The 21,280-nt window shown below is 45.9% G+C and overlaps 1 protein-coding gene and 1 long non-coding RNA gene across 4 annotated transcripts in view; one reads left to right on the top strand and one right to left on the bottom strand.

Annotated features, from left to right (window-relative positions):
- Positions 1 to 1,968: 1,968 nt before the first annotated feature.
- LOC106507820 (uncharacterized) lies at positions 1,969 to 21,111 on the bottom strand. 3 transcript variants are annotated; one of them, XR_014814505.1, is made up of 4 exons: positions 20,396 to 21,111; positions 18,634 to 18,795; positions 11,218 to 11,352; positions 1,969 to 4,723 (listed from the first exon to the last, which is right to left on the bottom strand). It is a non-coding gene; the product is annotated as an uncharacterized LOC106507820 (long non-coding RNA). The 3 variants fall into 3 exon arrangements; XR_014814507.1 differs by having other exon boundaries at positions 20,096 to 20,429; XR_014814506.1 differs by lacking the exon at positions 11,218 to 11,352.
- DCHS1 (dachsous cadherin-related 1) overlaps positions 20,410 to 21,280 on the top strand; it is a 36,214-nt gene continuing 35,343 nt past the window's right edge. The window contains exon 1 of the mRNA XM_084974819.1: positions 20,410 to 20,568. The gene's annotated coding sequence lies outside the window, so the exon portion shown is untranslated. The remainder of the gene's footprint in view (positions 20,569 to 21,280) is intronic.

The following is a 21,280-nucleotide window of genomic DNA, read 5'->3' on the forward strand; positions in this document are numbered from 1 at the left end:
TCTCAGGCTTGACGAGGGTGGTAGTCCTGAGAAGACGGAGTATGAACCCTGACTGAACACTTGATAGGTCTCATCTCTAAAGAGATTCTAATATTTTGGCATATATAAGAGAACATGAATCCTAGAACATTCACCAAAGGCTCGGATAACACAAGGGAAACAATGCAGCAGTTTTACTAATCTGGCCTATAAATGGTAACTTTTCACCTCAATTGGTGGAATATGTCCTCAGGTCCATCTAAGCACCTCCTTAATAAATTCTTCACTCCCAAGAAGAGGGCCCAGATACACTGACTACTTTCAAAGGTTGTCTTGAACTCCGGTTCTCTACTACACGGGTCACAGGGACATCCATGCCCCTCAAAAGATAAACTTAATTCCAGCCTCAACAGCTCGATGACAGCATCCACAGAAGACACACCTACAAAAGCCAGGGGCAGTTGCCTCGCCCTCAACTAGAGTCAAATCAGCAGGTCATGTTTTTTATTTCCATAATGTTTCTCACATCTGTAGTCCCCTCTCCCGAGTCTGAAATCCAGTACCCTGGATTATCACAACAGCCTCTAACTGCCCTCCCTCCATACTGCAGCCAAGGTGATAGGAATCTGCTGTGGGTTTTTTTGGGGGGGGGGGGCCTCTTTTCTAGGGCTGCAACCGCAGCACATGGAGGTTCCCAGGCTAAGGGTGCAATCGGAGCTGTAGCCGCCAGCCTACACCACAGCCATAGCAACACAGGATCCGAGCTGTGTCTGCAGCCTACACTGCAGCTCACGGCAACACCAGATCCTTAACCTGCTGAGTGAGGCCAGGGATCGAACCCGCAACCTCATGGTTCCTAGTGGGATTCGTTAACCACTGAGCCACGACAGGAACTCCGGAATCTACTGTCTAAACTCGGCTTGATGACCTCCAGTGAGTCTGCCTTTTCTATGGGGAAAGGATCCAGATTCCACCAGGACTCCCCTCACTGAGCAGGAGTATGCTCATTGCTCCAGCTTCTTCCCTTGCTCTAACTTTATGCTCTGGAAGCTTGGGGGGGGGGGCTTATTATTTCCATATGCACAGCTCCCCTTACCACCTTTTTACAACCTAGAGAACCCTCCCCCTTTTACCTTCCTGCCTTGTACACAAACCTTTGGCATCTCCTGGGTGACTTCTCCGACCATCTCCACACCTAAGTGTATTATTACTTGTGATCCTAGGTGACATGATAATATTTCCACATACTGGATTTACATTATAATTCCCTGCAGCGGGCTGATTCCCAAACATCCACCCCAGATTAGTCTAGGGCAGTCAGGGTACCTCTATCTCATTGCTGTTGTTGGGGTCAGGGATGCACAGGCCTTAACTAATCAGAGGCAATGAGAACCCAGGCTCTACTCTGCTGGATAAGAGTAAGAGTGCATGTTATTCTGACAACCACAGGGACCTGGCTTTAGGCTGAATGACATTGAGGGGGACAGCTCAGAACTAAAAGATACAATATAGTAATGAGATTTTGGCACAGGGAATTCTGTTCAATGTTCTGTGATAACCTAAATGGGAAGAGAATCCCAAAAAGAATAGCTATGTATGTATGTATAACTGATTCACTTTGCTGTACACCTGAAACTAACATAATGTAAATCAAGTATACCCCAGGGAAATTTATTTTTTGGTTTTTTTTTGGGGGGGGGTTGCTTTTTAGGGCTGCACTGGTAGCATATGGAGGTTCCCAGGCTAGGGGTCTGATCAGAGCTAAGGCTGCCAACCTACCCCACAGCCACAGCGACTTGGGATCTGAGCTGTGTCTGTGACCTATACCAAAGTTCACGGCAACGCTGGATCCTTAACCCACTGAGCGAAGGCCAGGGATCAAACCTGCAACCTCGTGGTTCCCAGTCAGATTCATCTCCGCTGTGCCGCAACAGGAACTCCCCCCCATCCCAGTGAAATTTAAGTTAAAAAATATTTTACATCAGAACATGATATTGACATGTATGTATTTGAAGCAAAATCATCACAAAACATTTTTTACTTTTACAAATATATGCACTAATAATTGTCTACTATTTTCTAGTTCACTTTTTAAAAATATGTCCCAATTCACTTAGTTAATTTTGCAGCTTATGTTTACAACCTGCTCCGAGAAACACCCACCTCCACCAGCATTACAGTGATTCGCCCTCGCCTTTACTGAATAAAATCCAGGCTTATCTCACGGCACAAAGGCCTTCTATGGCCTGGTCTCAGCCACCTCTCAGCCTCCTCTCCTATCATCAGCAGCTACAACCCTTCATGGGAAGCTACTTGTTAGTCTCTGAGTGTATCACACCTTTGCACACGATGGGGTCTCTGTTGTGGCTCTTGCCCTCTTTCAAGTTACCTCCAACATGTCATTCAAATCTCTACTCAAAGTCACTTTTGAGGCCTTCTCCAAACTCCTTATCACCCTCCAAATGGAGCCAGGTCCCTCCCTGGGTGCAGTTATAGTCCTCAGAGCATACGCCCATCAAAGCATCCATCACAGTCTACTACATTGCTTGTCTGCTTGACGGACACCTTCCCTCCCTGAGCTCCCAAAGCCAAGAACTGGGACCCATTTTTCTGGGTAATTCTATTCTTACCATGGAACCTGATTCAACATATGCTCAATATTTGTTCATTAAATGAGGAGTAAGATATATGTTGTCTGTGACAGTCAACTCTCTGGCTTAGCTTTATGAAACCATAGATGCGGGACTGTGCAGGGACAGTGCTGAGCTACACTGCTGAGTATGTCAAGGCTGAAGAAGTGGGCTCCTTCCTCTCCAGGGACTTAGGTGTTAATCATGATGGTCAAGGAGTTCCCATGATGCTCAGCGGAAACGAATCTGACCAGTATCCATGAGGATGCAGGTTCGATCCATGGTCTTGCTCAGTGGGTTAAGGATCCGGCATTGCCGAGAGCTGTAGTGTAGGTCACGTGCAGCTCGGATCTGGGGTTGCTGTGGCTGTGATGTAGGCCGACAGCTACAGCTCCAATTCGACCCCTAGCCTGGGAACTTCCATATGCCATGGGTGTGGCCCTAAAAAGACAAAAAAAAAAAAAAAAAAGATGGTCAACAATGTAAGCACATATCTAGCTCATTTCCCACAGATTTCGTATTTCAATTTCCTGAATTATTTCTAACCAACCTACAGACAGAAAATACCTGTACGTTTTCCAAGACATAGCTAAAAGCTGATCTGATGGCTCTTCTGTGAAGCATTCACTGACTCTGCAAACGGAGTCAGGAATTTTCCAGTGGCCCAGTTTCACCCAGCACATCCTTCCGAATAGCAATGGTACCACCACACAGTTCCACACCTGTCACTAGCTGGTGACATCCTTGGGGGAAGGGGACACAGTTAATCAACTCTTGGCCCCCCAGCAGAGAACATGGGACATGATAGGCATCTATAAATGTCTAAACTGAATCAGTGCATTGTACTAAGTTCTTCTGCCTAGCTCTGCATTTTAGGTTTACCAACTCCGCCCTTCCCCAGTTTCCTCTTACTTCATCTGAAAATGCACTTCCTGCAACACCGATTCCCCATTGTTCACTACTGGGTAGGGTAATATCTGTAGTCTTTGAGGCCGTCGCTCCATGCCCTGAAATGCTGGACTGCAGCTCTCTGATTCAGGCACAGGGATTTGGTAGCTAAACTTGCAATGCACTAATAATTAGAATGGTCTGTGTGTTTGTATTTCGAGAAAAAGATTTTCACTTTTTCTGACATTTTGCATTCTATTCCACAAGTATCCACAATATATCACATTAAAGTGAACTAAAATATTAAATATTTAAATACTGTACACTGTGCATAGACACAGACTTCTATCCAAATGGATGATGCTCCAGAAAGATGGGCCTTCCACCACGGCCTCACATACACTGTGGCGCCATCATGCAGCCCCGCATAGGAAGCACAGCATTAAAGTTTTACTGCTACTCACTCCAAGGAGGTAAAAACACAAAAGCTGTACCTAGGATGGCACTGAAAGCTCAAAACCATTGTCCTGACTTGATTTCTCACTGCTTTTCCTTAACATGGTCTCAGAAGCTTTCCTACAATTATCTTTTCCTTTTATCTCAGAAGGAACAAAAGAAAGGAAAAATAGTTCAGTTTTATATGTGCTGTTTTTGAGATGCCTGGGAACATGTGGCGTTTAGGAAAGAGTTCTTCACTGGGAAAAGAGATTTGGGAGTTCTTGGCAATTAAAGCTAAGGAAGTGGAGGGGGTGACTCAGAGTGTATGTGTAGAGAGAAAGAAGGCTGAGGTCAGACGTTAGGGGACAGACAGGATACAGAATCTATGAAGGAGACTGAGAAATTGCCTTTCCAAGAGGAAAGAGAACCTGCAAAATCCATCAGAGTTCCCAGTACAGTGTCTTCCTTATGACACTCAAAAAAATAATTATCAAATGAATTTAGCAAGCATAGCCCTTCTTCATTCAAAGCGCTTTGCTGGTTCAGAGAATACAGGGATGATTCCTCCAGGACCCAAGAGGCCAGTTAGAGGGACAGATCAGGAACATAGAGTGAGTGAGACCGAGCTGAGAAAGTGGCACGCCCCAGGCACACAGGGGGACGGAGGAGGAGGTCAGCAAGGAACTTTTCAGAGGAAACAACGCTCACGCTGAATCTTGAAGAAGGAGCAGACTTTCATCAGGTGTGGGGTAGAGAGGTCCTCTGGGAGGGCCTTCCAGCAGAAAGACCTGCAAGGAGACGTGCACTAAATTAGGAAGCAGGATGGAGTGGTCGAGAAAGTCCAAGTAAGTAATTTGGTACAGCTGGGATTTAGCATTTGAGGAAGAAGTGGAGGAAATGAAGCAGGAAAGCCAGGCGAGATCAGGTTACAAAGGGCCTGTAAGACAGGATAAAGTGCTTGGGGACTTCCCCTCACGGCTCTGAGTTACGAACCCAACTAGTGTACATGAGGATGGGGGTTCGATCCCAGGCCTCGCTCAGTGGGTTAAGGATCCGGCAAGGCCATGAGCTGTGGTGTAGGTCACAGACAGGGCTGGGATCTGACATTGCTGGAGCTGTGGTGCAGGCCAGCAGCTGCAGCTTTGAGTCACCCCCTAGCCTGGGAACTTCCATATACTATGGGTTTGGCCCTAAAAAGACCAAAAAAAAAAAGTGCTTAGACTTTATCCTGCAGAACAGGGGAAACCACCAAAGGATTTTTTTAATGGAGAGAAAAGGAATAATATTTACAATTCGGAAAGTTCATTCTTGCCTCAGACCAGAAGATGGACTAGGGGCAAGACTAGAAGCAAGGAACCCAAACAGAGGGCTAGTTACGGAATCCAAGGGGAGTTGAGGGAATAGTCAACGAGGCCAGAAGCAGAGGGGATGGAGAGAGGCTGACAGACGGGTCAGGTATAGAGGAGACGGAACAGGGCAGACAGTGTGTGTGATGACGTGAAGCAGAGGAAGACGTTAAGGGTCAAGCATGGTACCAAGCTTCTGCCTGGGGAGCTGGATGGAGCCATTCTGTTCACAGAGAACAAGGACAGGAAGGAGAAGCAGATCTGAGATTCTGTGAGGAGCTTTGCTGCAAACACGCTGACGTTACGGAGCTGTCTCTCGAACAGTCGTTCTGGAGCTCGGAGGCGTGTCAGCTAGCGAGACAGATGTGAGTGCACACACATGGAGATTGAAGCCATTGGACTGGATGAGCTTTCCCGGACAAAAAACATATAGCGTAAGAGAAGAAGAAGGCCTAGGACAGAGCCAACGTTCAAAGACTAGACAGAAAAAGAAAAGCCCTCTGAGGGGGGTGAAAGGAAGGATTACAACTAGAACGCTGGTGACCAGAGAAGTGGGGTCAAAACCATCTATTCGTGTCTGTCTCCCCCCATAGAGTCTAAGTTCCAGGGGGCAGACACTAGATGAAGGTTGTATTCTCAGAACCTCATGTTGGCCAGGCCCCAGAATAGTGGTTTAATGAGTATATCTGACCATTGAACTTGAAAATTAGGATGTTCACTGTTGACCTCTGATGGAGCCGTCTCCTGAGAGGGGCAAAAGCAGACACCAGAGGAGTTCCCGTCGTGGCTCCGAAGTTAACGAATCTGACTAGCATCCATGGGGATGCAGGTTTGATCCCTGGCCTTGCTCAGGGATTAAGGATCAGGTGTTGTTGCGAGCTATGGTGTAGGTCACAGACGTGGCTCAGATCCTGCATTGCTACGGCTGTGGTGTAGGCCGGCAGCCACAGCTCCGATTCGACCCCTAGCCTGGGAAACTTCCATATGCCATGGGTACAGCCCTAAAAGCAAAAAAAAAAAAAAAAAAAAAAAAGACACCATAAAGACAACTAGAAAATTTTGATGACAATAAAAAGGGAGGCTAGGGCAGAGATAAGGAAGCAACTTGAGAGGAAAGCAGATTTTAAAAGGGAATTCTGAAGACTGCTGTATCCCCTTTTGCCATGGTCTGAGTGTTTGGGTCCCCCTCATCCGTCTCAGCTCCTATTCTGAAATCCTAATGCCCAACTTGGTAGTAACTGGGAGGTGGCGCCTTTCAGAGGTGCTTCAGTCACAAGGGTGGAAGCCTCATGAATGGGATTACTGTTCTTTTTTTTTTTTTTTTTTTTGTCTTTTTTGCCATTTCTTGGGCCGCTCCCATGGCATATGGAGATTCCCAGGCTAGGGGTCTGATCGGAGCCGTAGCCACCAGCCTACACCAGAGCCACAGCAATGTGGGATCTGAGTCATGTCTGCAACCTCCACCACAGCTCATGGCAACACTGGATCCTTAACCCACTGAGCAAGGCTAGGGATTGAACCCACACCATCATGGTTCCTAGTTGGATTCATTAACCACTGAGCCAGGATGGGAACTCCTGGGATTACTGTTGTTATAAAAGAGCCTCACTCTCGGAGCTCCTTAAACACACCCAAGTACTTCTCCACACATCCCCCAAATCTTTGTCTTTTAAAAGAAAAGAGGTGGACTCGCACTTCCTCATTTTAAAACTTCTACAAAGGAATCAAGACTGTGCGGTACTGGCATAAGGATAGACATGTAGATTAATGGAAGAGAACTGAGAGGCCAGAAATAATCCCTTACAAGGGCTCCTGCTGTGGCACCGTGGGTTAATGATCCAGCTTGTCTCTGGAAGCATCAGTTTGATCCCCAGCCCAGTGCAGTGGATTAAGGATCTGGCATTGCTGCAGCTGTGGTGTAGATCACAGCTCCAGCTCAGATTCCATCTGAAACCTCCATATGCTGCAAGAGCAGCTGAAAAAGAAGAAAAAAGAAAGAAAAAAAGAAATCCTTACATTTATGGTCAATTGTTGTTTTTGTTGTTTAAACAAGGGTGACAAGAAAATTAAATAAGGCAAGTCTTTTCAACAAATAATGCTAGGACTAGCTATCCACATGTAAAAAAAAAAAAAAATGGAAGTTGGACCCCTACCTCACACCACATACAAAAATTAACTCAAATGATCATAGACCTAAATGTAAGAGCTAAAACTATAAAATGATTAAAAAATAGCAATAAATCTTGACTTTGGATGAGACCACTCTTAGATATGGTGCCAAAAGCACAAGCAACAAAAGGAAAATAAGAAGGTGGAGAGACAGTATAGGGCTAGGGAAAAGGGGTTATTATGGGATTATATGAAAACACGTCTGTGAAACTTCTGAAAATTGTGAAGCACTATAGAATTTAAAGAATTTTTTGTCTATAGGAAAAGGAAAATCAGATCATTTTTTAAGGAACAGAATATCCAAGAACTGTGGGGCAGTAACAAAACAGCATATAATGGAAATACCAGAGAAGAAGAAAGAGAATGAAACGGAAGAAGTATTTGAAGTAATAATTGCTGAGAATTTTCTGAAATTAATGGTAGACCAAACCACAGATGCAGAAAACTCGGAGGACATCAAAATATATACCAAAAAAATCTATACCTTGATGTAGAAAACTGCAGAATATTCAAACTGCAGAAAATATTCAACCCACAGAAAATCAAAGACAGAGAAAATATTGAAGGAAGCCAGAGAAGAAAATATACAATGGCCAATACACATATAAAAAGAAACTGAACATCATTGGTCATTAGAGAAATGCAGATCATAACTACAGTGAGATACAACTTCATACCCACTAAGATACTATAATAAAAAAGATGAACCATAACAAGTATCAACAAGAATATAGAGAAATTGGAAACATCATACACTCCAGGTAGAAAGGGAAAGTGGTGAATCTGCTACAGAAAAGTTTGGCAACATTTCCTCAAATATTTCTTCAAAATGGTAAACACAGTTTACAATACATAGTTACAATATGCACTGTAATTCTACTTCTAGGTATATACCCAAGGGAATTGAAAAGGTGTGTCCACACAAAAACTGACATGCAAATGATCACAGCAGCATTATTCATAATAGTCTAAAAGGGCAAAAAAAAAAAAAAAAACTAACTAAAGTAAATGTCCATCAACTGATGAATGAAAAAAAAAAGAATGTGATAAATCCCTAGAATGGAATATTATTCCACCATTAAAAAAAGAATGAGGGTGTTCTCTCGTGGCACAGGGGTTAAGGATTCAGAGTGTCACTATAGTGGCTTGGATTCCTGCTGTGGCCTGGGTTTGATCCTGGGCTAAGGAACTTCCACATGTCACAAGGCATAGCTGGGAAAAAGAAAAAGAAGAATGAAATACTGATGTATGCCACACATGCAGCATAAATGAACCTCAACAATAGCTAAGTAAAAGGAGGCAACGCAAAGGCTGCATCGAGTATGAGTCCATTTACATAAAACAGCAAAATAGGCAAATCCACAGCAACAGAAAGCAGATTACTAAAGCAGAAAGCAGTTAGTTGCCAGGGGCTGAAGGGAGGAGCGAATGGGGAGTAGCTATGGGGTTTCTTCTGGAACAGGGAAAATAGTCTGGAATGTGATGTCAGCGACAGGTACACAACTCTGTGACTATACTAAAACCACTGTGAACTGTACACTTTAAAAGGATGAACTTTGTGGTATACACATTATATCTCAATAAAACTGTTCGTTAAATAAAATCTAAGTAGAAACTTTATTTAGAAGTGGTAACAACTACACAGTCAAGGCTAAGGAAAAGCAGAGCTCTTCCTAAAGTACGGTCTTCCTATTGTAATAAGAATGGGACGGGCAGAAATTCTACAAATGTCCCCTTAATGTCACTATGGCAGGAGGCTCCTTTATCAACGGTCGTCATAATATCTTAGAACAATTATCTTGAACTAATGAGTTTATAATAGAATGTCTACATTGATTTCATCACTTACTGTAATAACTATTCATATCATTTACCAACCAGTATAGAAATACAGTTTGGCCATATTTCAGCCCATGTCTACATACCTATTACACTTATAAATGCACACCAAAATGTGTTTTTTAAAAGGCAAATGATTGGACTGAAAATGTTTTGGAATAGAGAGCCCACTCCATGATTGTTTATAAAAGATCTGACATTTGAGTCACGGCACAACACTTGTAGAACAAAACACACAAGAAATTCTCATTCTCAAAAGTCACAGAGTCAAAGTAAGGAAAAACTTAGACTACATTGAACTTGGGCCAGCCATGGCAAAATGACTTCAGTGAAACAGCAGCAAATAAATTACAGCTAAAATTGAGCTAAACTACACTTCAAAATAGTCAACTGAACTTTGTAGAAATCTTCAAAAGTAGTTGGAATACAGACAATCGTGCAAATTATTATAAATGTTACACACAATCGAATGAAACAAAATGTTGGTAAGTTGACAGATTAGTGAATTTCAGCACATTGATCACTCTGGGACTTGAAATTGGGAGACCAGCTCTCCTTCCTTCTCATCCCAGAGGACACGAGTCCTTCCTCTTTTCCACGTTTAATCCCCCCACCTGGGTTCTAGATCCCATCCGGCTCTGCCTTCTCTGGCTTCTGCTCCATGAGAGAGAATCAAAAGTCTCCTTTTTTCTTTCCTAGAGTCTCTACAGGGAACTGAAATCCTTCAGAGCCTGGAAAACACACTTGCTCTTGGAAGATTCCAACTCAAACAGTGCTGGACCCTGGCCATTTTTAAATACTCCTGCTCACTTTCTCCAGGGCTAGACTCCCCTAGGGAGCTCTGATGACTGTGGCCTCTCATTGCACTGGGGTCTAAGTCCTGGAGCAGTCTGAAGCCAGGCACTGATGCCACCCACTACCTCGGCCGGCACCAAGAAGGAACAAATGAGTAACAGGGCCAAGGAGAATTGTCAGCTGCCCACCCTGTCATTCCTGACCACTGTTCACAAGGCAAGACTTTGGGGTCACCTCTCCTTGCCCACGGGCCACCCCCACACCATCCGTCCTTTCCTGCTTCCCTGACTTTTAGCCCTTCCCACCAGAGACCCTCCTCTGGGTCCTTCCTGTTCTGAAACCTCCATTTCACAGTGACAAACCCCTAAATTCCCAGCCCCTTTAGAGCCCTCTGAGCCTCCACTTCCTCTTAGAGCGCTGGCTTTAAGTACATCATCTCTCCCTTTCTTCCACGTCTGGGGAGGAGAGGGAAGTAGCCTCTGCTCTCGGGGCTCCTTAAAGGCCCAGGCGCGCACAAGTGCTTCTCCACATCTCTCCCAAATCTTTGAGGACCACTCCACCACGTTCCTCAAGCCTCTACCCTCTCTAGTGTTGTCACAAAATGACCCTTCCTCTTCTTCAAGGACGTTAGCATAGCTGCGCTTCCATCATTTGTTCTCTCCCCAGCATCCTTAACTCCATGGTCCTTTGGCCTCTAAGGCCGCCAGCCATCATTCCTCTTAACAGGGTCTCCACTCCTCCAACACTTTCCTCAACATCCCTAACACCTGGCTTCCCTCATGCCCCATTTTTTGCACAAAATCAAGTTCTCTCCAGAGAGAAGGGGGGCACCAGGTATGACAGCCTCATATTCCTGCCCTGTCCACCTGCCTCCTGCCATCATACCCCCGCGCCCACACACCTATCCGCATCCTCACCCGTCTTTCTGTTCACTCTTGAAGGAGGAGGTCCCTCTCTAGGTGAGAACTCCGTTCCTTCCTGTAGCCATGGCTAATCCCTCCACCCTCCTCTCTCTTCTGGGGTCTGGCTCCCCAGCCCCCGCCTCCCCATCAGCTCCTTTCCTGCTGCTTTCTTCCCAGCAACTGTCCCTCAAGCCTTCCCTTCCCCGCCCCTCCTCTTAGCCTCTTACCTACCCCTTCTCTCTTTTCTTGCTTCGCTCATTGGGTCGTGGTCCTTTTTCCTGCTGTCTCACTGCCCTTCTCTCTTTATTCCGGAAGAGCAACCTCCTCCCTCAGTGGCTCACGTAGCAAATACTAAGGGAACATCACCTGTGAACACACCAGGAGTATACAGACGTGTAATCAAGTATTTACCCACCAGGACCTTGCAACTGTGATACTGGCCACAAAGGAGAAATACCAGGCACTAGGAGAACCCATCATATGGTGATCTGACCTAGTCGGGTCAAACTAGGAAACAAGGAACGAAATAAAACAAGGCAAGTCGGACCTAGAGAAGTCAGGGCAAATGTCCGTGATGAAGTGATGCTTCACTTGAGCACTGACGGTTAAATGAGAGGTCAATTAATGGAGCAACTGAACCTGCAACTTCATGGCTACTCGTCAGGTTCGTTACCGCTCATTACTATGTGAACTCCCTATGCCAAAGTACTTTTAACAATCAGTCTGAGGGGGAGTTGCCATCTTCTTAAGGGATCTTGCCCTCTGTTCCCAAGATTGTTCCCATGGACACATGGTCAGCCCAGGCCACCCGGAGCTCAAGATTTCTGAAATTGCTAGTGTTGTGATAAAGCCTATCTACCTCTTTTTTTGGACTATTTGTTGAAGTCCATAGATAATATGGATTTTTTTTTTTTGGCTTTTTTTTTTTTTTTTTTTTTTTTTTTTTTGGGCGGCACTGGCAGCACAAAGTTCTCAGGCCAGGGGTCGAATCAGAGCTACAGCTGCCAGCCTACACCACAGCCACAGCAATGCCAGATCCAAGCTGCATCGGCGATCTACAGCACAGCTCATGACAATGCCGGATCCTTAACCCACTGAGCGAGGTCAGGGATCAAACCCGCAACCTCATGGTTCCTAGTTGGATTTGTTTCTGCTGTGCCACAACAGAAACTCCTGGGTTTTTAGGTTAGTTTAAAACATCAGGAGAGAGGATAGAAGTTCGCCCAAACAGAAAAATTCTAAATATACTACATATGATATTATAATATCATATGTATCTCCCTCCAGGAGAAAGAGCTTAACCTCCCCCTCCCTGAGAATGAGACTTAGTAACTCATGTCCCAAAACCAGAATATACAGAAAAAGAAAAAAAAAGAAAAAGAGCTTTACAGTGGAAAGTAGCAGGCACAACTTTAACCAAGTGATCAAAATTAACACCACGAGTGATGATTCATGTTGATAACATACACCTGTTTGATGAGACGAGCCAGCGCTCACTTCTGTGGCTCTCCTTCCCAGTCTAATCATCAGGGCAACATCGGAGAAACCCAAACACAGGGACATTCCACAACGTGCTTGGCCAGGACTCTTCAAAATTGTCAAGCTCATGAAAAAACAAGGAAAGAGAAAAACTGCCATAGACCAGAAGAGACTAAAGAAACTAATGAGCTCAGAAAACAGCATATGCCACGTGGCTCCTGCACTGAATCCTGGACCAGAAAAAGGACATCACTCAAAAGGCTGCTGAGATCTGAGCAAAGTCTGCAGTTCGGTTAGTAGCGATGTGCCAACGTTAACTTTTTATTTTTGACAAAGGTATCGTCATGATTTATGACGTTATCATCAGAGGAAACTGATAACAGGTAGATGGGAACTCGCAGTGCTACCTTTGCAACTTTTCTATAAACCGGAAGTCACGCAAAAATAAAAATTTAAAAATTCATAGGGAAAGAATTAAGCAAAATTAAATAAAAAGAAACGGAAACGAGAGACACCAAGTCTTGAGTGTCTGGTTCCACTTGCCAGTCGTCTCCCAGATTTGGGAACTGGGTTGATCAATCTACTCTTCTTTCCTAAAAGCTAATTCAGTTGGGCTTCTTTCTCTCTTACACACTGTCCCTACTGTTTTATCTCTCTTTCCTCCTCCTTATCTCACTGTGCCCTGGATTCTCTTCCCTCCTCTCTCTATCTCTTCATAAATTTCATTCATATGGAGTTCCCATTGTGGCTCAGCAGGAATGAATCTGACTAGCATCCATGAAGACACAGGTTCAATCCCTGGCCTTGCTCAATGGGTTAAGGATCTGACATTGCCATGAGCTGTGGTGTAGGTTGCAGACAAGGCTCAGATCCCCCGTTGCTGTGACTGTGGTGTAGGCCTTTTTTTACAGCTGCAATTCAACCCCTAGCCTGGGAACCTCTGTATACCGAGGGTGCAGCCCTAAAAATAAATAAACTTTATTCATACAATACACTATTACCAACTATAGGCATCAAGTTATACATTGGATCCTCGAACCTTATTGATCTTATAACTGAAAGTTTGTACCCTTTTACCAACCTCTCTTCATGTCCCCCATGGCAATCGCCCTTCTGCTGGCTGTTTCTCTGAGTTTAACTTTTTAGATTCCATATGTAAGTAATATGGTGCAGTACGTATCCTTCCCTGTCTAGCTTATTTCAGGTAGCATAATGCTCTCCAGGTTCAATCATGCCATCACAAAAGTTGAATATCCTTTATTTTTAGGGCTGAATAATACCCTAATATTATTAGTTTATCCTATGTATATACTTTTAATTCACTTTCTTTCTTCATTCATTCAAGGACATACCCAGAAGTGTAATTGCTAGATCATGTGGTAGCTCTACTTTTAATTTCTTGAGGAAGCTCCATAATGTTTTTCATACGGTTCGTACCAGTTTACACGCCCACCAGCAGTGTACAAGATTTCACCTTTCTCCACATCTTTGCCAGCATTTTGTTATGTCTTGGTTTTTCTGATGACAGCCATCCTAATGGATGTGAGGTGATAAGTCACCACGGTTTCGACTTGCAGTTCCCTGATGGTTAGTGATATTGAGTGCCTTTTCATGCACCTGTTGGCCACTGGTATATCTTTGTTGGAAAAAAATGTCTATTAAGATCTTTTTCCCAGGAGTCCCCATTGTGGCTCAGCAGTAATGAACCCCTCAAGCATCCATGAGGATACAGGTTCGATCCCTGGCCTTGCTCAATGGGTTAAGGATCCGGCGTTGCCATGAGCTGTGGTCACAGATGCAGCTCAGTTCCCAAGCTGCTGTGGCTGTGGTATAGGCTGGCAGCTGCAGCTCCAATCTGACCCCTAGCCTGGGAACTTCCATATGTGCAGCCCTAAAAAAAAAAAAATTTTTTTTCACCCATTTTTATGTTGGGTTACTTTGTTTTTTGCTTCTGAGTTGTATGAGTTCCTTGTATATTTTGGATGTATATCCTTAGCAGATACATGGTTTGCAAATATTTTCTCCTTTTCCATAGCTTGCCTTTTCATTTTGTTGATGGTCTCCTTTGATGTGTAGAGGATTCTAAGTTTGATATGTTCCCACCCGTTAATTTTTGTTTTTGTTCTGTTTGCTTTTAATGTCAAAAGAAAAAAGTCAGTGCCAAGACCAATGTCAAGCAGCTTTCTCTCTATGTTGAAGTGCATCTAGGAATTTTAGGTTTCCAGGTCCTACTGCTCAAAATCTTTAATCCACTTTGAGTAGATTTTCAAGTATGGTGTCAGATAAAGGTCTGGTTTCATTCTATGGCCCATGGATATCCAGTTTTCCCAACATCATTTACTAAAGGCACTACCCTTTCCCCATTGTGTATTCTTGGCACCACTGTTAAAAATTAGTTAACCGTATATGCAAAGGTTTATTTCTGGATGGGGAGTTCCCATCATGGTGCGGTGGTTAACGAATCCGACTAGGAACCATGAGGTTGTGGGTTCCATCCCTGGCCTTGCTCAATGGGTTAAGGATCCAGCGTTGCCATGAGCTATGGTGTAGGTCACAGGTGCGGCTTGGATCCTACATTGCTGTGGCTCTGGCGTCGGCCCAGCGGCTGCAGCTCCGATTTGACCCCTAGCCTGGGAACCTCCATATGCCACAGGAGCGGCCCTAGAGAAGACAGAAAGACAAAAAAATAAAATAAAAATAAATAAAAATAAAAATTAATTAACCATATATACATAGGTTTATTTCTGGGTTCACTATTCTGTTCCACTGATCTATGTTTCTGTTTTTATGCTGATATCATACTGTTTTGATTACTATAGCTTTGTAATATAGTTTGAAATCAGGAAGTGTGATGCCTCCAGCTTTGTTCTTCTTCTTCTTCTTTTTTTTTTAGGGCCACACCCAAGGCATATGGAAGCTCCTAGGTTAAGAGTTGAATCGGAGCTGCAGCTGCTGGCCTACACCACAGCCACTGCAACTATGGGATCTGAGCCATGTCTGCAACCTACACCACAGCTCATGGCAACGCCAGATCTCCAACCCACTGCACGAGGCCAAAGATGGAACCTGTATCCTCATAGATTCTAGTTGGATTTGTTTCCACTGCACCACAGAGGGAACTCCCTCCAGTTTTGTTCTTCTTTTCCTCCTATATTTGAATCATTAAGATCATCACCTACATCCTAATTTGAAAATCTAATGGAGATCTATTAGACCTCATCTTACTGTGATGTTTTTATGCTGTTGACAACTCTCACTCTAGCAGTTGTTTCCTTCCCTGGCTTCCATGATGACACACTGGACACCACTCTCTTGTTCAACTGCTACCTTGTTGGTTGCTTTTTTCCAGTCTCCTCTATGGCGCTTTTGTTATCCACCCTTAAAGGCTGCCCAGACTTTCCAGACTCTCTGCTCTGTGGGTGACCATGTCTGTTCTCATGGTTCCACCTGACTGTAGACTGACAGACTGATGTCTCCAAGATATCGATCCTCAGCTCACCTGAGTTCCACATTTTATACTCGACCATCTACTAGACATCTTCACTTGGAGTCTCACATCCATCTTAAAGTCACCATGTCCAAAACCAAATTCATAATCATCTCTCTCTCTTCTCAAACCTGCTCATCGTCTTCTTTCCCAGCATCATGAGTAACATCCCTAATCCACGACCCAGGAAGGTGGAAGGCATCTTACCCTCTGCCTTACGCCACCACTCCTACTGCTCGTCAGCCGCCAGGTATTGTCTCTGTTAACTTCTCTAATATGTCACTCTTCTTTTCTAACCCTGTTATCACTAACTGAGTTTAGATCCTCATTAGAAGCTGGGAAATCGAAACTGACTCTCAGCGGAGTTCCCGTCGTGACGCAGCAGAGGCGAATCTGACTAGGAACCACGAGGTTGCCGGTTCAATCGCTGGCTTCGATCAGTGGGTTAAGGATCCGGCGTTGCTATGAGCTGTGGTGTAGGTCAAAGACTCGGCTCAGATCTGGCACTGCTCTGGCTGTGGTGAAGGCCGGCGTCTACAGCTCTGATTAGACCCCCTAGCCTGGGAACCTTGCTGCAGGTGCGGCCCTAAAAGGACAAAAAAGAAAAAAAAAGAAAGAAACTGACTCTTTCTATTCTCCTTTGATCCTCATTTGGTATTTGCAGCCGAACGACAGTGATTCAGATAATGTGATCATTTTACTTCCCTCACTGAATAAACCTTACACTGACTCCCGAGAGCCGGAAGCATGTGCACGATCTCTGACGTCCACCGTGATCTGACCCATTTACCTGTCTTACTGTCTCCTTTGACACTAGGCCACATGCTTTGTGCTCCAGCCAAGTCAATGTACTCAGGAACCACCAGCACTTACCACCTGTACACCAGTCTCCATGGCCTAAAGCTATTTTCCTTCACGCCTTTGTAATTTTGAACATGGTGCTGTGTATTCTGCCTGAATGTCCTTTCTCCAGCTTCTCCCTCTGCAAGGCTTCCACTCATCCTTCAAGATCTAGTTCAGCGTCACCTTTGTGACACCAGGTGCTGACGTTCCAACCCTGGGCTGGACTAGGAATCCCCTCTGTGCCCACAGCCCCACGTTTCCTTCAGCATCACACCACTCGTGCCAATGTGCACATCTGTGTTCACAGCTCACTGTGAGCTCCTGAAGTCCTATCTTGAGTCATAACTCAACTGTCGACGTTAAGCATAAGCTGGCACCCAGTGGCACTTACATATATTTTCAATAAATAGAAGGAAGTAAGAAAATTCAGGTTCACCTATTTGAAAACTGTCTGGCCCCATAAAACACGTGTCCCCTCCTCCTGCTATAGATCCCTCTCCCTGCCTGGAGTCAAGCCTCTTTAAAGAACTGGCTCTGCTCTGCCGTTCACATCGTGGCGCAGTGGTTAACGAATCCGACTAGGAACCATGAGGTTGCAGGTTCCATCCCTGGTCTGGCTCAGTGGATTAAGGATCCGGCATTGCCCTCAGCTGTGGTGCAGGTTGAAGACTCGGCTCGGATCTGATGTTGCTGTGGCTGTGGTGTAGGCCGGCAGCTACAGCTCTGATTCGACCCCTAGCCTGGGAACCTTCATACGCTGTGGGTGCAGCCCTAGAAAAGGAAAAAAACAAACAAAACGACAAAAAACAAAACAAAACAACAACAACAAAAAAAACAGGCTCTTCTCCACGGCTTCAGTTCCTAATTCCTGACCCAACTGCTTCACTGAGGGCTGACTAGTTCCCACTCCTACCTCTCCACCTAGTCCATCGTCCCCCAGGTCCCTAGTGGCCTCCCTGTTGCCAGATCCAAAGGACACTTTTCAGTCCTCGCCTCACTGGCCTCCCATGTGTCTCTCCACACGATGAACACTCCCCGCACCTGACTGCTCTGGGGGCCTTTCCTTGGCTTCACTGGCCCTGCCTCCTCCATCTCCTTCTTGTCCCTCTCCAGTCACTGCTTCGCTCTCTCCTTGGAAAGCTGTGCCTCCTCCCTTAACCTTTAAGCGCTAGAGCTTTTTAGGGTCTGTCCTAGCCCCCCTTCTCTTCCAGTGTATAGGCTGTCCCGTAGCTTCATTTACCACTTGCCACTTTTCTCATATAAGCCAGCCCAAACCTAAGGTGATTCCTCATTTTCCCAATGAGAAAAAAATCCAAAACTCTTTTTGACCAACCTAAAAGTTTATATCTTCCAGGAGGAGGAAAAGAAAAACCAAACATCTACTTCTATCAGTGAATGGACTTTATTATACATATATTTAATTTTTTTTTTTAAGGACCGCATCTGCAGCATATGGAGGTTCCCAGGCTAGGGGTGCAATCGGAGGTGTAGCCACCAACCTACACCGCAGCCACAGCAATGCGGGATCCGAGCTGCGTCTGTGACCTGCACCATAGTTCACGGCAATGCCGGATCTTTAACCCACTGAGTGAGGCCAGGGATTGAACCCTCATCCTCGTGGACGCTAGTCAGGTTCGTTAGATGTTGAGCCACGATGGGAGCTCCTTTAAATTGTTGTGCCATCATGAAGTAAAAACATTTTAAATATGATACTGATTTATAAATATCGCTTTCTTCCCATGCTGATAATTCAGTAAACAATTTAAGGCATATTTTCAACATAAATCCTCCAAACAGTGCCTTTCTCATTACTGGGGTCACTTCTGCAGCCACCTTACCTATTTTCCAGAACAGATGACCTTCTCTTGAGTCTAAGTGAAGAATCTGCGAGAGGACACAGCACAATGTGAATCCACGTGTGATGCAGTCATCGGAAACTTTATCCCAAGTCACAGGTCCCACTTGCATCACGGGAAGGCAGTTGGTGTTTGGCAAGCAGCCTGCAAGAGTATATTCGTGACCTCTAAAAATCACTTAATGCTTTGCCTTTTAAAAATGACTTTCTAATTGTTAATTTTTTACTGACGTAGAATATCATGCAGCAAAGGGCTCAAGTCATTAGGTATCTGGCTCAATGAATTATCACAAAGTAAAACATCCACATGACATCACTCAGGTCAAGAAATCGAATATTTTCTGCAGCCTAGAAGCCCCTCCCAGGTACTACTGTGTTATTCTTTTTTTTTTTTTTTTTTTTTTTGTCTTTTTGCTATTTCTTTGGGCTGCTCCCGCGGCATATGGAGGTTCCCAGGCTAGGGGTCGAATCAGAGCTGTAGCCACTGGCCTACACCAGAGCCACAGCAACGCGGGATCCGAGCCGCGTCTGCAACCTACACCACAGCTCACGGCAGCGCCGGATCGTTAACCCACTGAGCAAGGGCAGGGACCGAACCCGCAACCTCATGGTTCCTAGTCGGATTCGTTAACCACTGCGCCACAACGGGAACTCCTACTGTGTTATTCTTTAAAGCTCTCTTTAGAAAGCATATTTAGAACATCCAAAACACGCAGCTGCAAGGCTATATTACCAGGAGCAGTTATCAAAGCAATGGCAGCTTTCTTTATTAATGGATTCTGTAGCAAGTGACCCATAACGGCATCCGAAATAGCATGTTGAGAATATTTCAGGTTAATGAGTCTTTCCCAGTCTTTAAAAATAGTTAGCATTTACGGAGCCCTTAGCATGGGCCAGGTACAAAGTACTTTACAAATATTAATAATTAATTTAACACTTAGCCCTACTCTGTAGAAGAGAAAACTGAGGCACAGACAGGTTAAGTAACTTTCTAAAAGCCACACAGCTGGTAAATGGCAGGGTCTGGACCCCAAGCCAGGCAGTCTGGCTCCGGAGTCCACAAGCTTAGTCACCATACCATACTGCCCTAGCCAGTGGTTTGCTGTTCAAAATAAATGAGAGCAAACCCTGTAATATGAGAGACTTTGTAAGGACTCAAATATAAGGTTACTCCCTCTTTCCTGAAGGATGATTTTGGAAAAACAAAATAGCAAAAGCCTCACCCTATATTCAAGCTTATACGGTATTTGCAGATGACTCCCAAATATTTATGTCCATCCCAGACCGCTCTCCTAAGCTGCAGACTACTTCCCAAAGGCACTTCAAAGTCAGCAGCCCAAATTGAAAGTCATCATCTTTGCAGACCCGCCTCCTGCAAGCTACTCCTGCTCCTTTTGTCCAACCTAGGGAAAACCACCATCCACCCAGCTGCCCAAGCCAGACACCTGGATGTTTCCAGGATTCTGCCCTCCTCTCCACTCCTCTCATCCACAATCACGGCTCCCTCTGCTTTAACTGAAACTGTGTTCTCTCTCCCCAGAAGCTCCTGGTTTCTTTGTACCATTGGCACCCATCTCAGGTCCAGAAACACCTGTGGATTCCCAGCCTAGACTCAGTCACAAGGAAGGACAGAAGGGGAGGGGTCGCAACTCTTCCTGGAGTTCTCGAAGACTGCTTCTTCCTGATTTCGCCTCTTCCCATTTGCTCTTCCAGTTGGCCCCTCAAGCCCCTTCCCACATCCCTACCCAGTTCCCATCTCATTTTCCGTTTCTGGGGAGTAGACCCCGAGTCAGGCCACCGTCCCCAAATCTCTTCATTCCAATAAGCCGCCATCTGGAGCCTCAACTTTGGGATGAAAAAGGAAGTGAGGGAAGGAGAAGGAGACGATGAAGAAGGGAAAAGGAATGAAGAGCAGGGGGTAAAGAGACGGGACTGGGAGGAGGGATGCAGATGTTAAGATGGAAGAAGAGGATGGGGAAAGAGGGATGACAGAAGGTTTCCGGGGAAGGACGGGGTGATGGGGAGGAGACAGGGAGAACGGGACGGGGAGAAGGGCTGGAGAGAAAGAGGTGAAAAGGGAGGGGGGGCACCGGGAAGGGCGAAGGGCAGGCAGAGGACATGGGGAAAATCTGGTGGGGAAAACAGGCTGAGTTTCGAAGGAGGGTCCCTGAGGAGGACGAGGCACGGCGGCAGGCAGGAAAGGCCGGGAGATGGGGCCGAGGAAGGGAGTGGGGATGGAGAGAAAAGGCTTGAGCGGGACGGAGAACAGGAGGGGCAGGGCGGGAGGAGAGGGGACGACGGGGGAGAGCGGGTGGGAAAGACGACGGAGGAGCAGGGCGAGAAGGAGAAGGGGACGGCAAGAGAGGAGGCGGAGACCGGGCTGGGAAGGGGGTCGGGGCGCCCGGACCGGCGAAGGGAGGAGAGCGGGGACGCGGGGCCGGCGCCGCGCTGGGGCCGGATCCGGCCGGGGACTGGGGCCGGGAAGTCGAGGGGCGGAGGGAGGCCTGGCGGGCGCTGGGGGCGCCCCGGAGCGGAGCGCGGAGCGCGGGGGGGGGGCGGGGGCGGGGGCTCGCGGGCGGAGGGGCGGGGGCTCGGGTTACCGCGCGGAGGGCGGGGGAGGCGGGGAGGCG

Source organism: Sus scrofa, chromosome 9 (genome assembly GCF_054392235.1).
Source record: "Sus scrofa isolate SSC_HxYL_T2T_F1_AM1 chromosome 9, Sscrofa_HxYL_maternal_Yorkshire_Landrace_v2.0, whole genome shotgun sequence".
NCBI lineage: Eukaryota > Metazoa > Chordata > Mammalia > Artiodactyla > Suidae > Sus > Sus scrofa.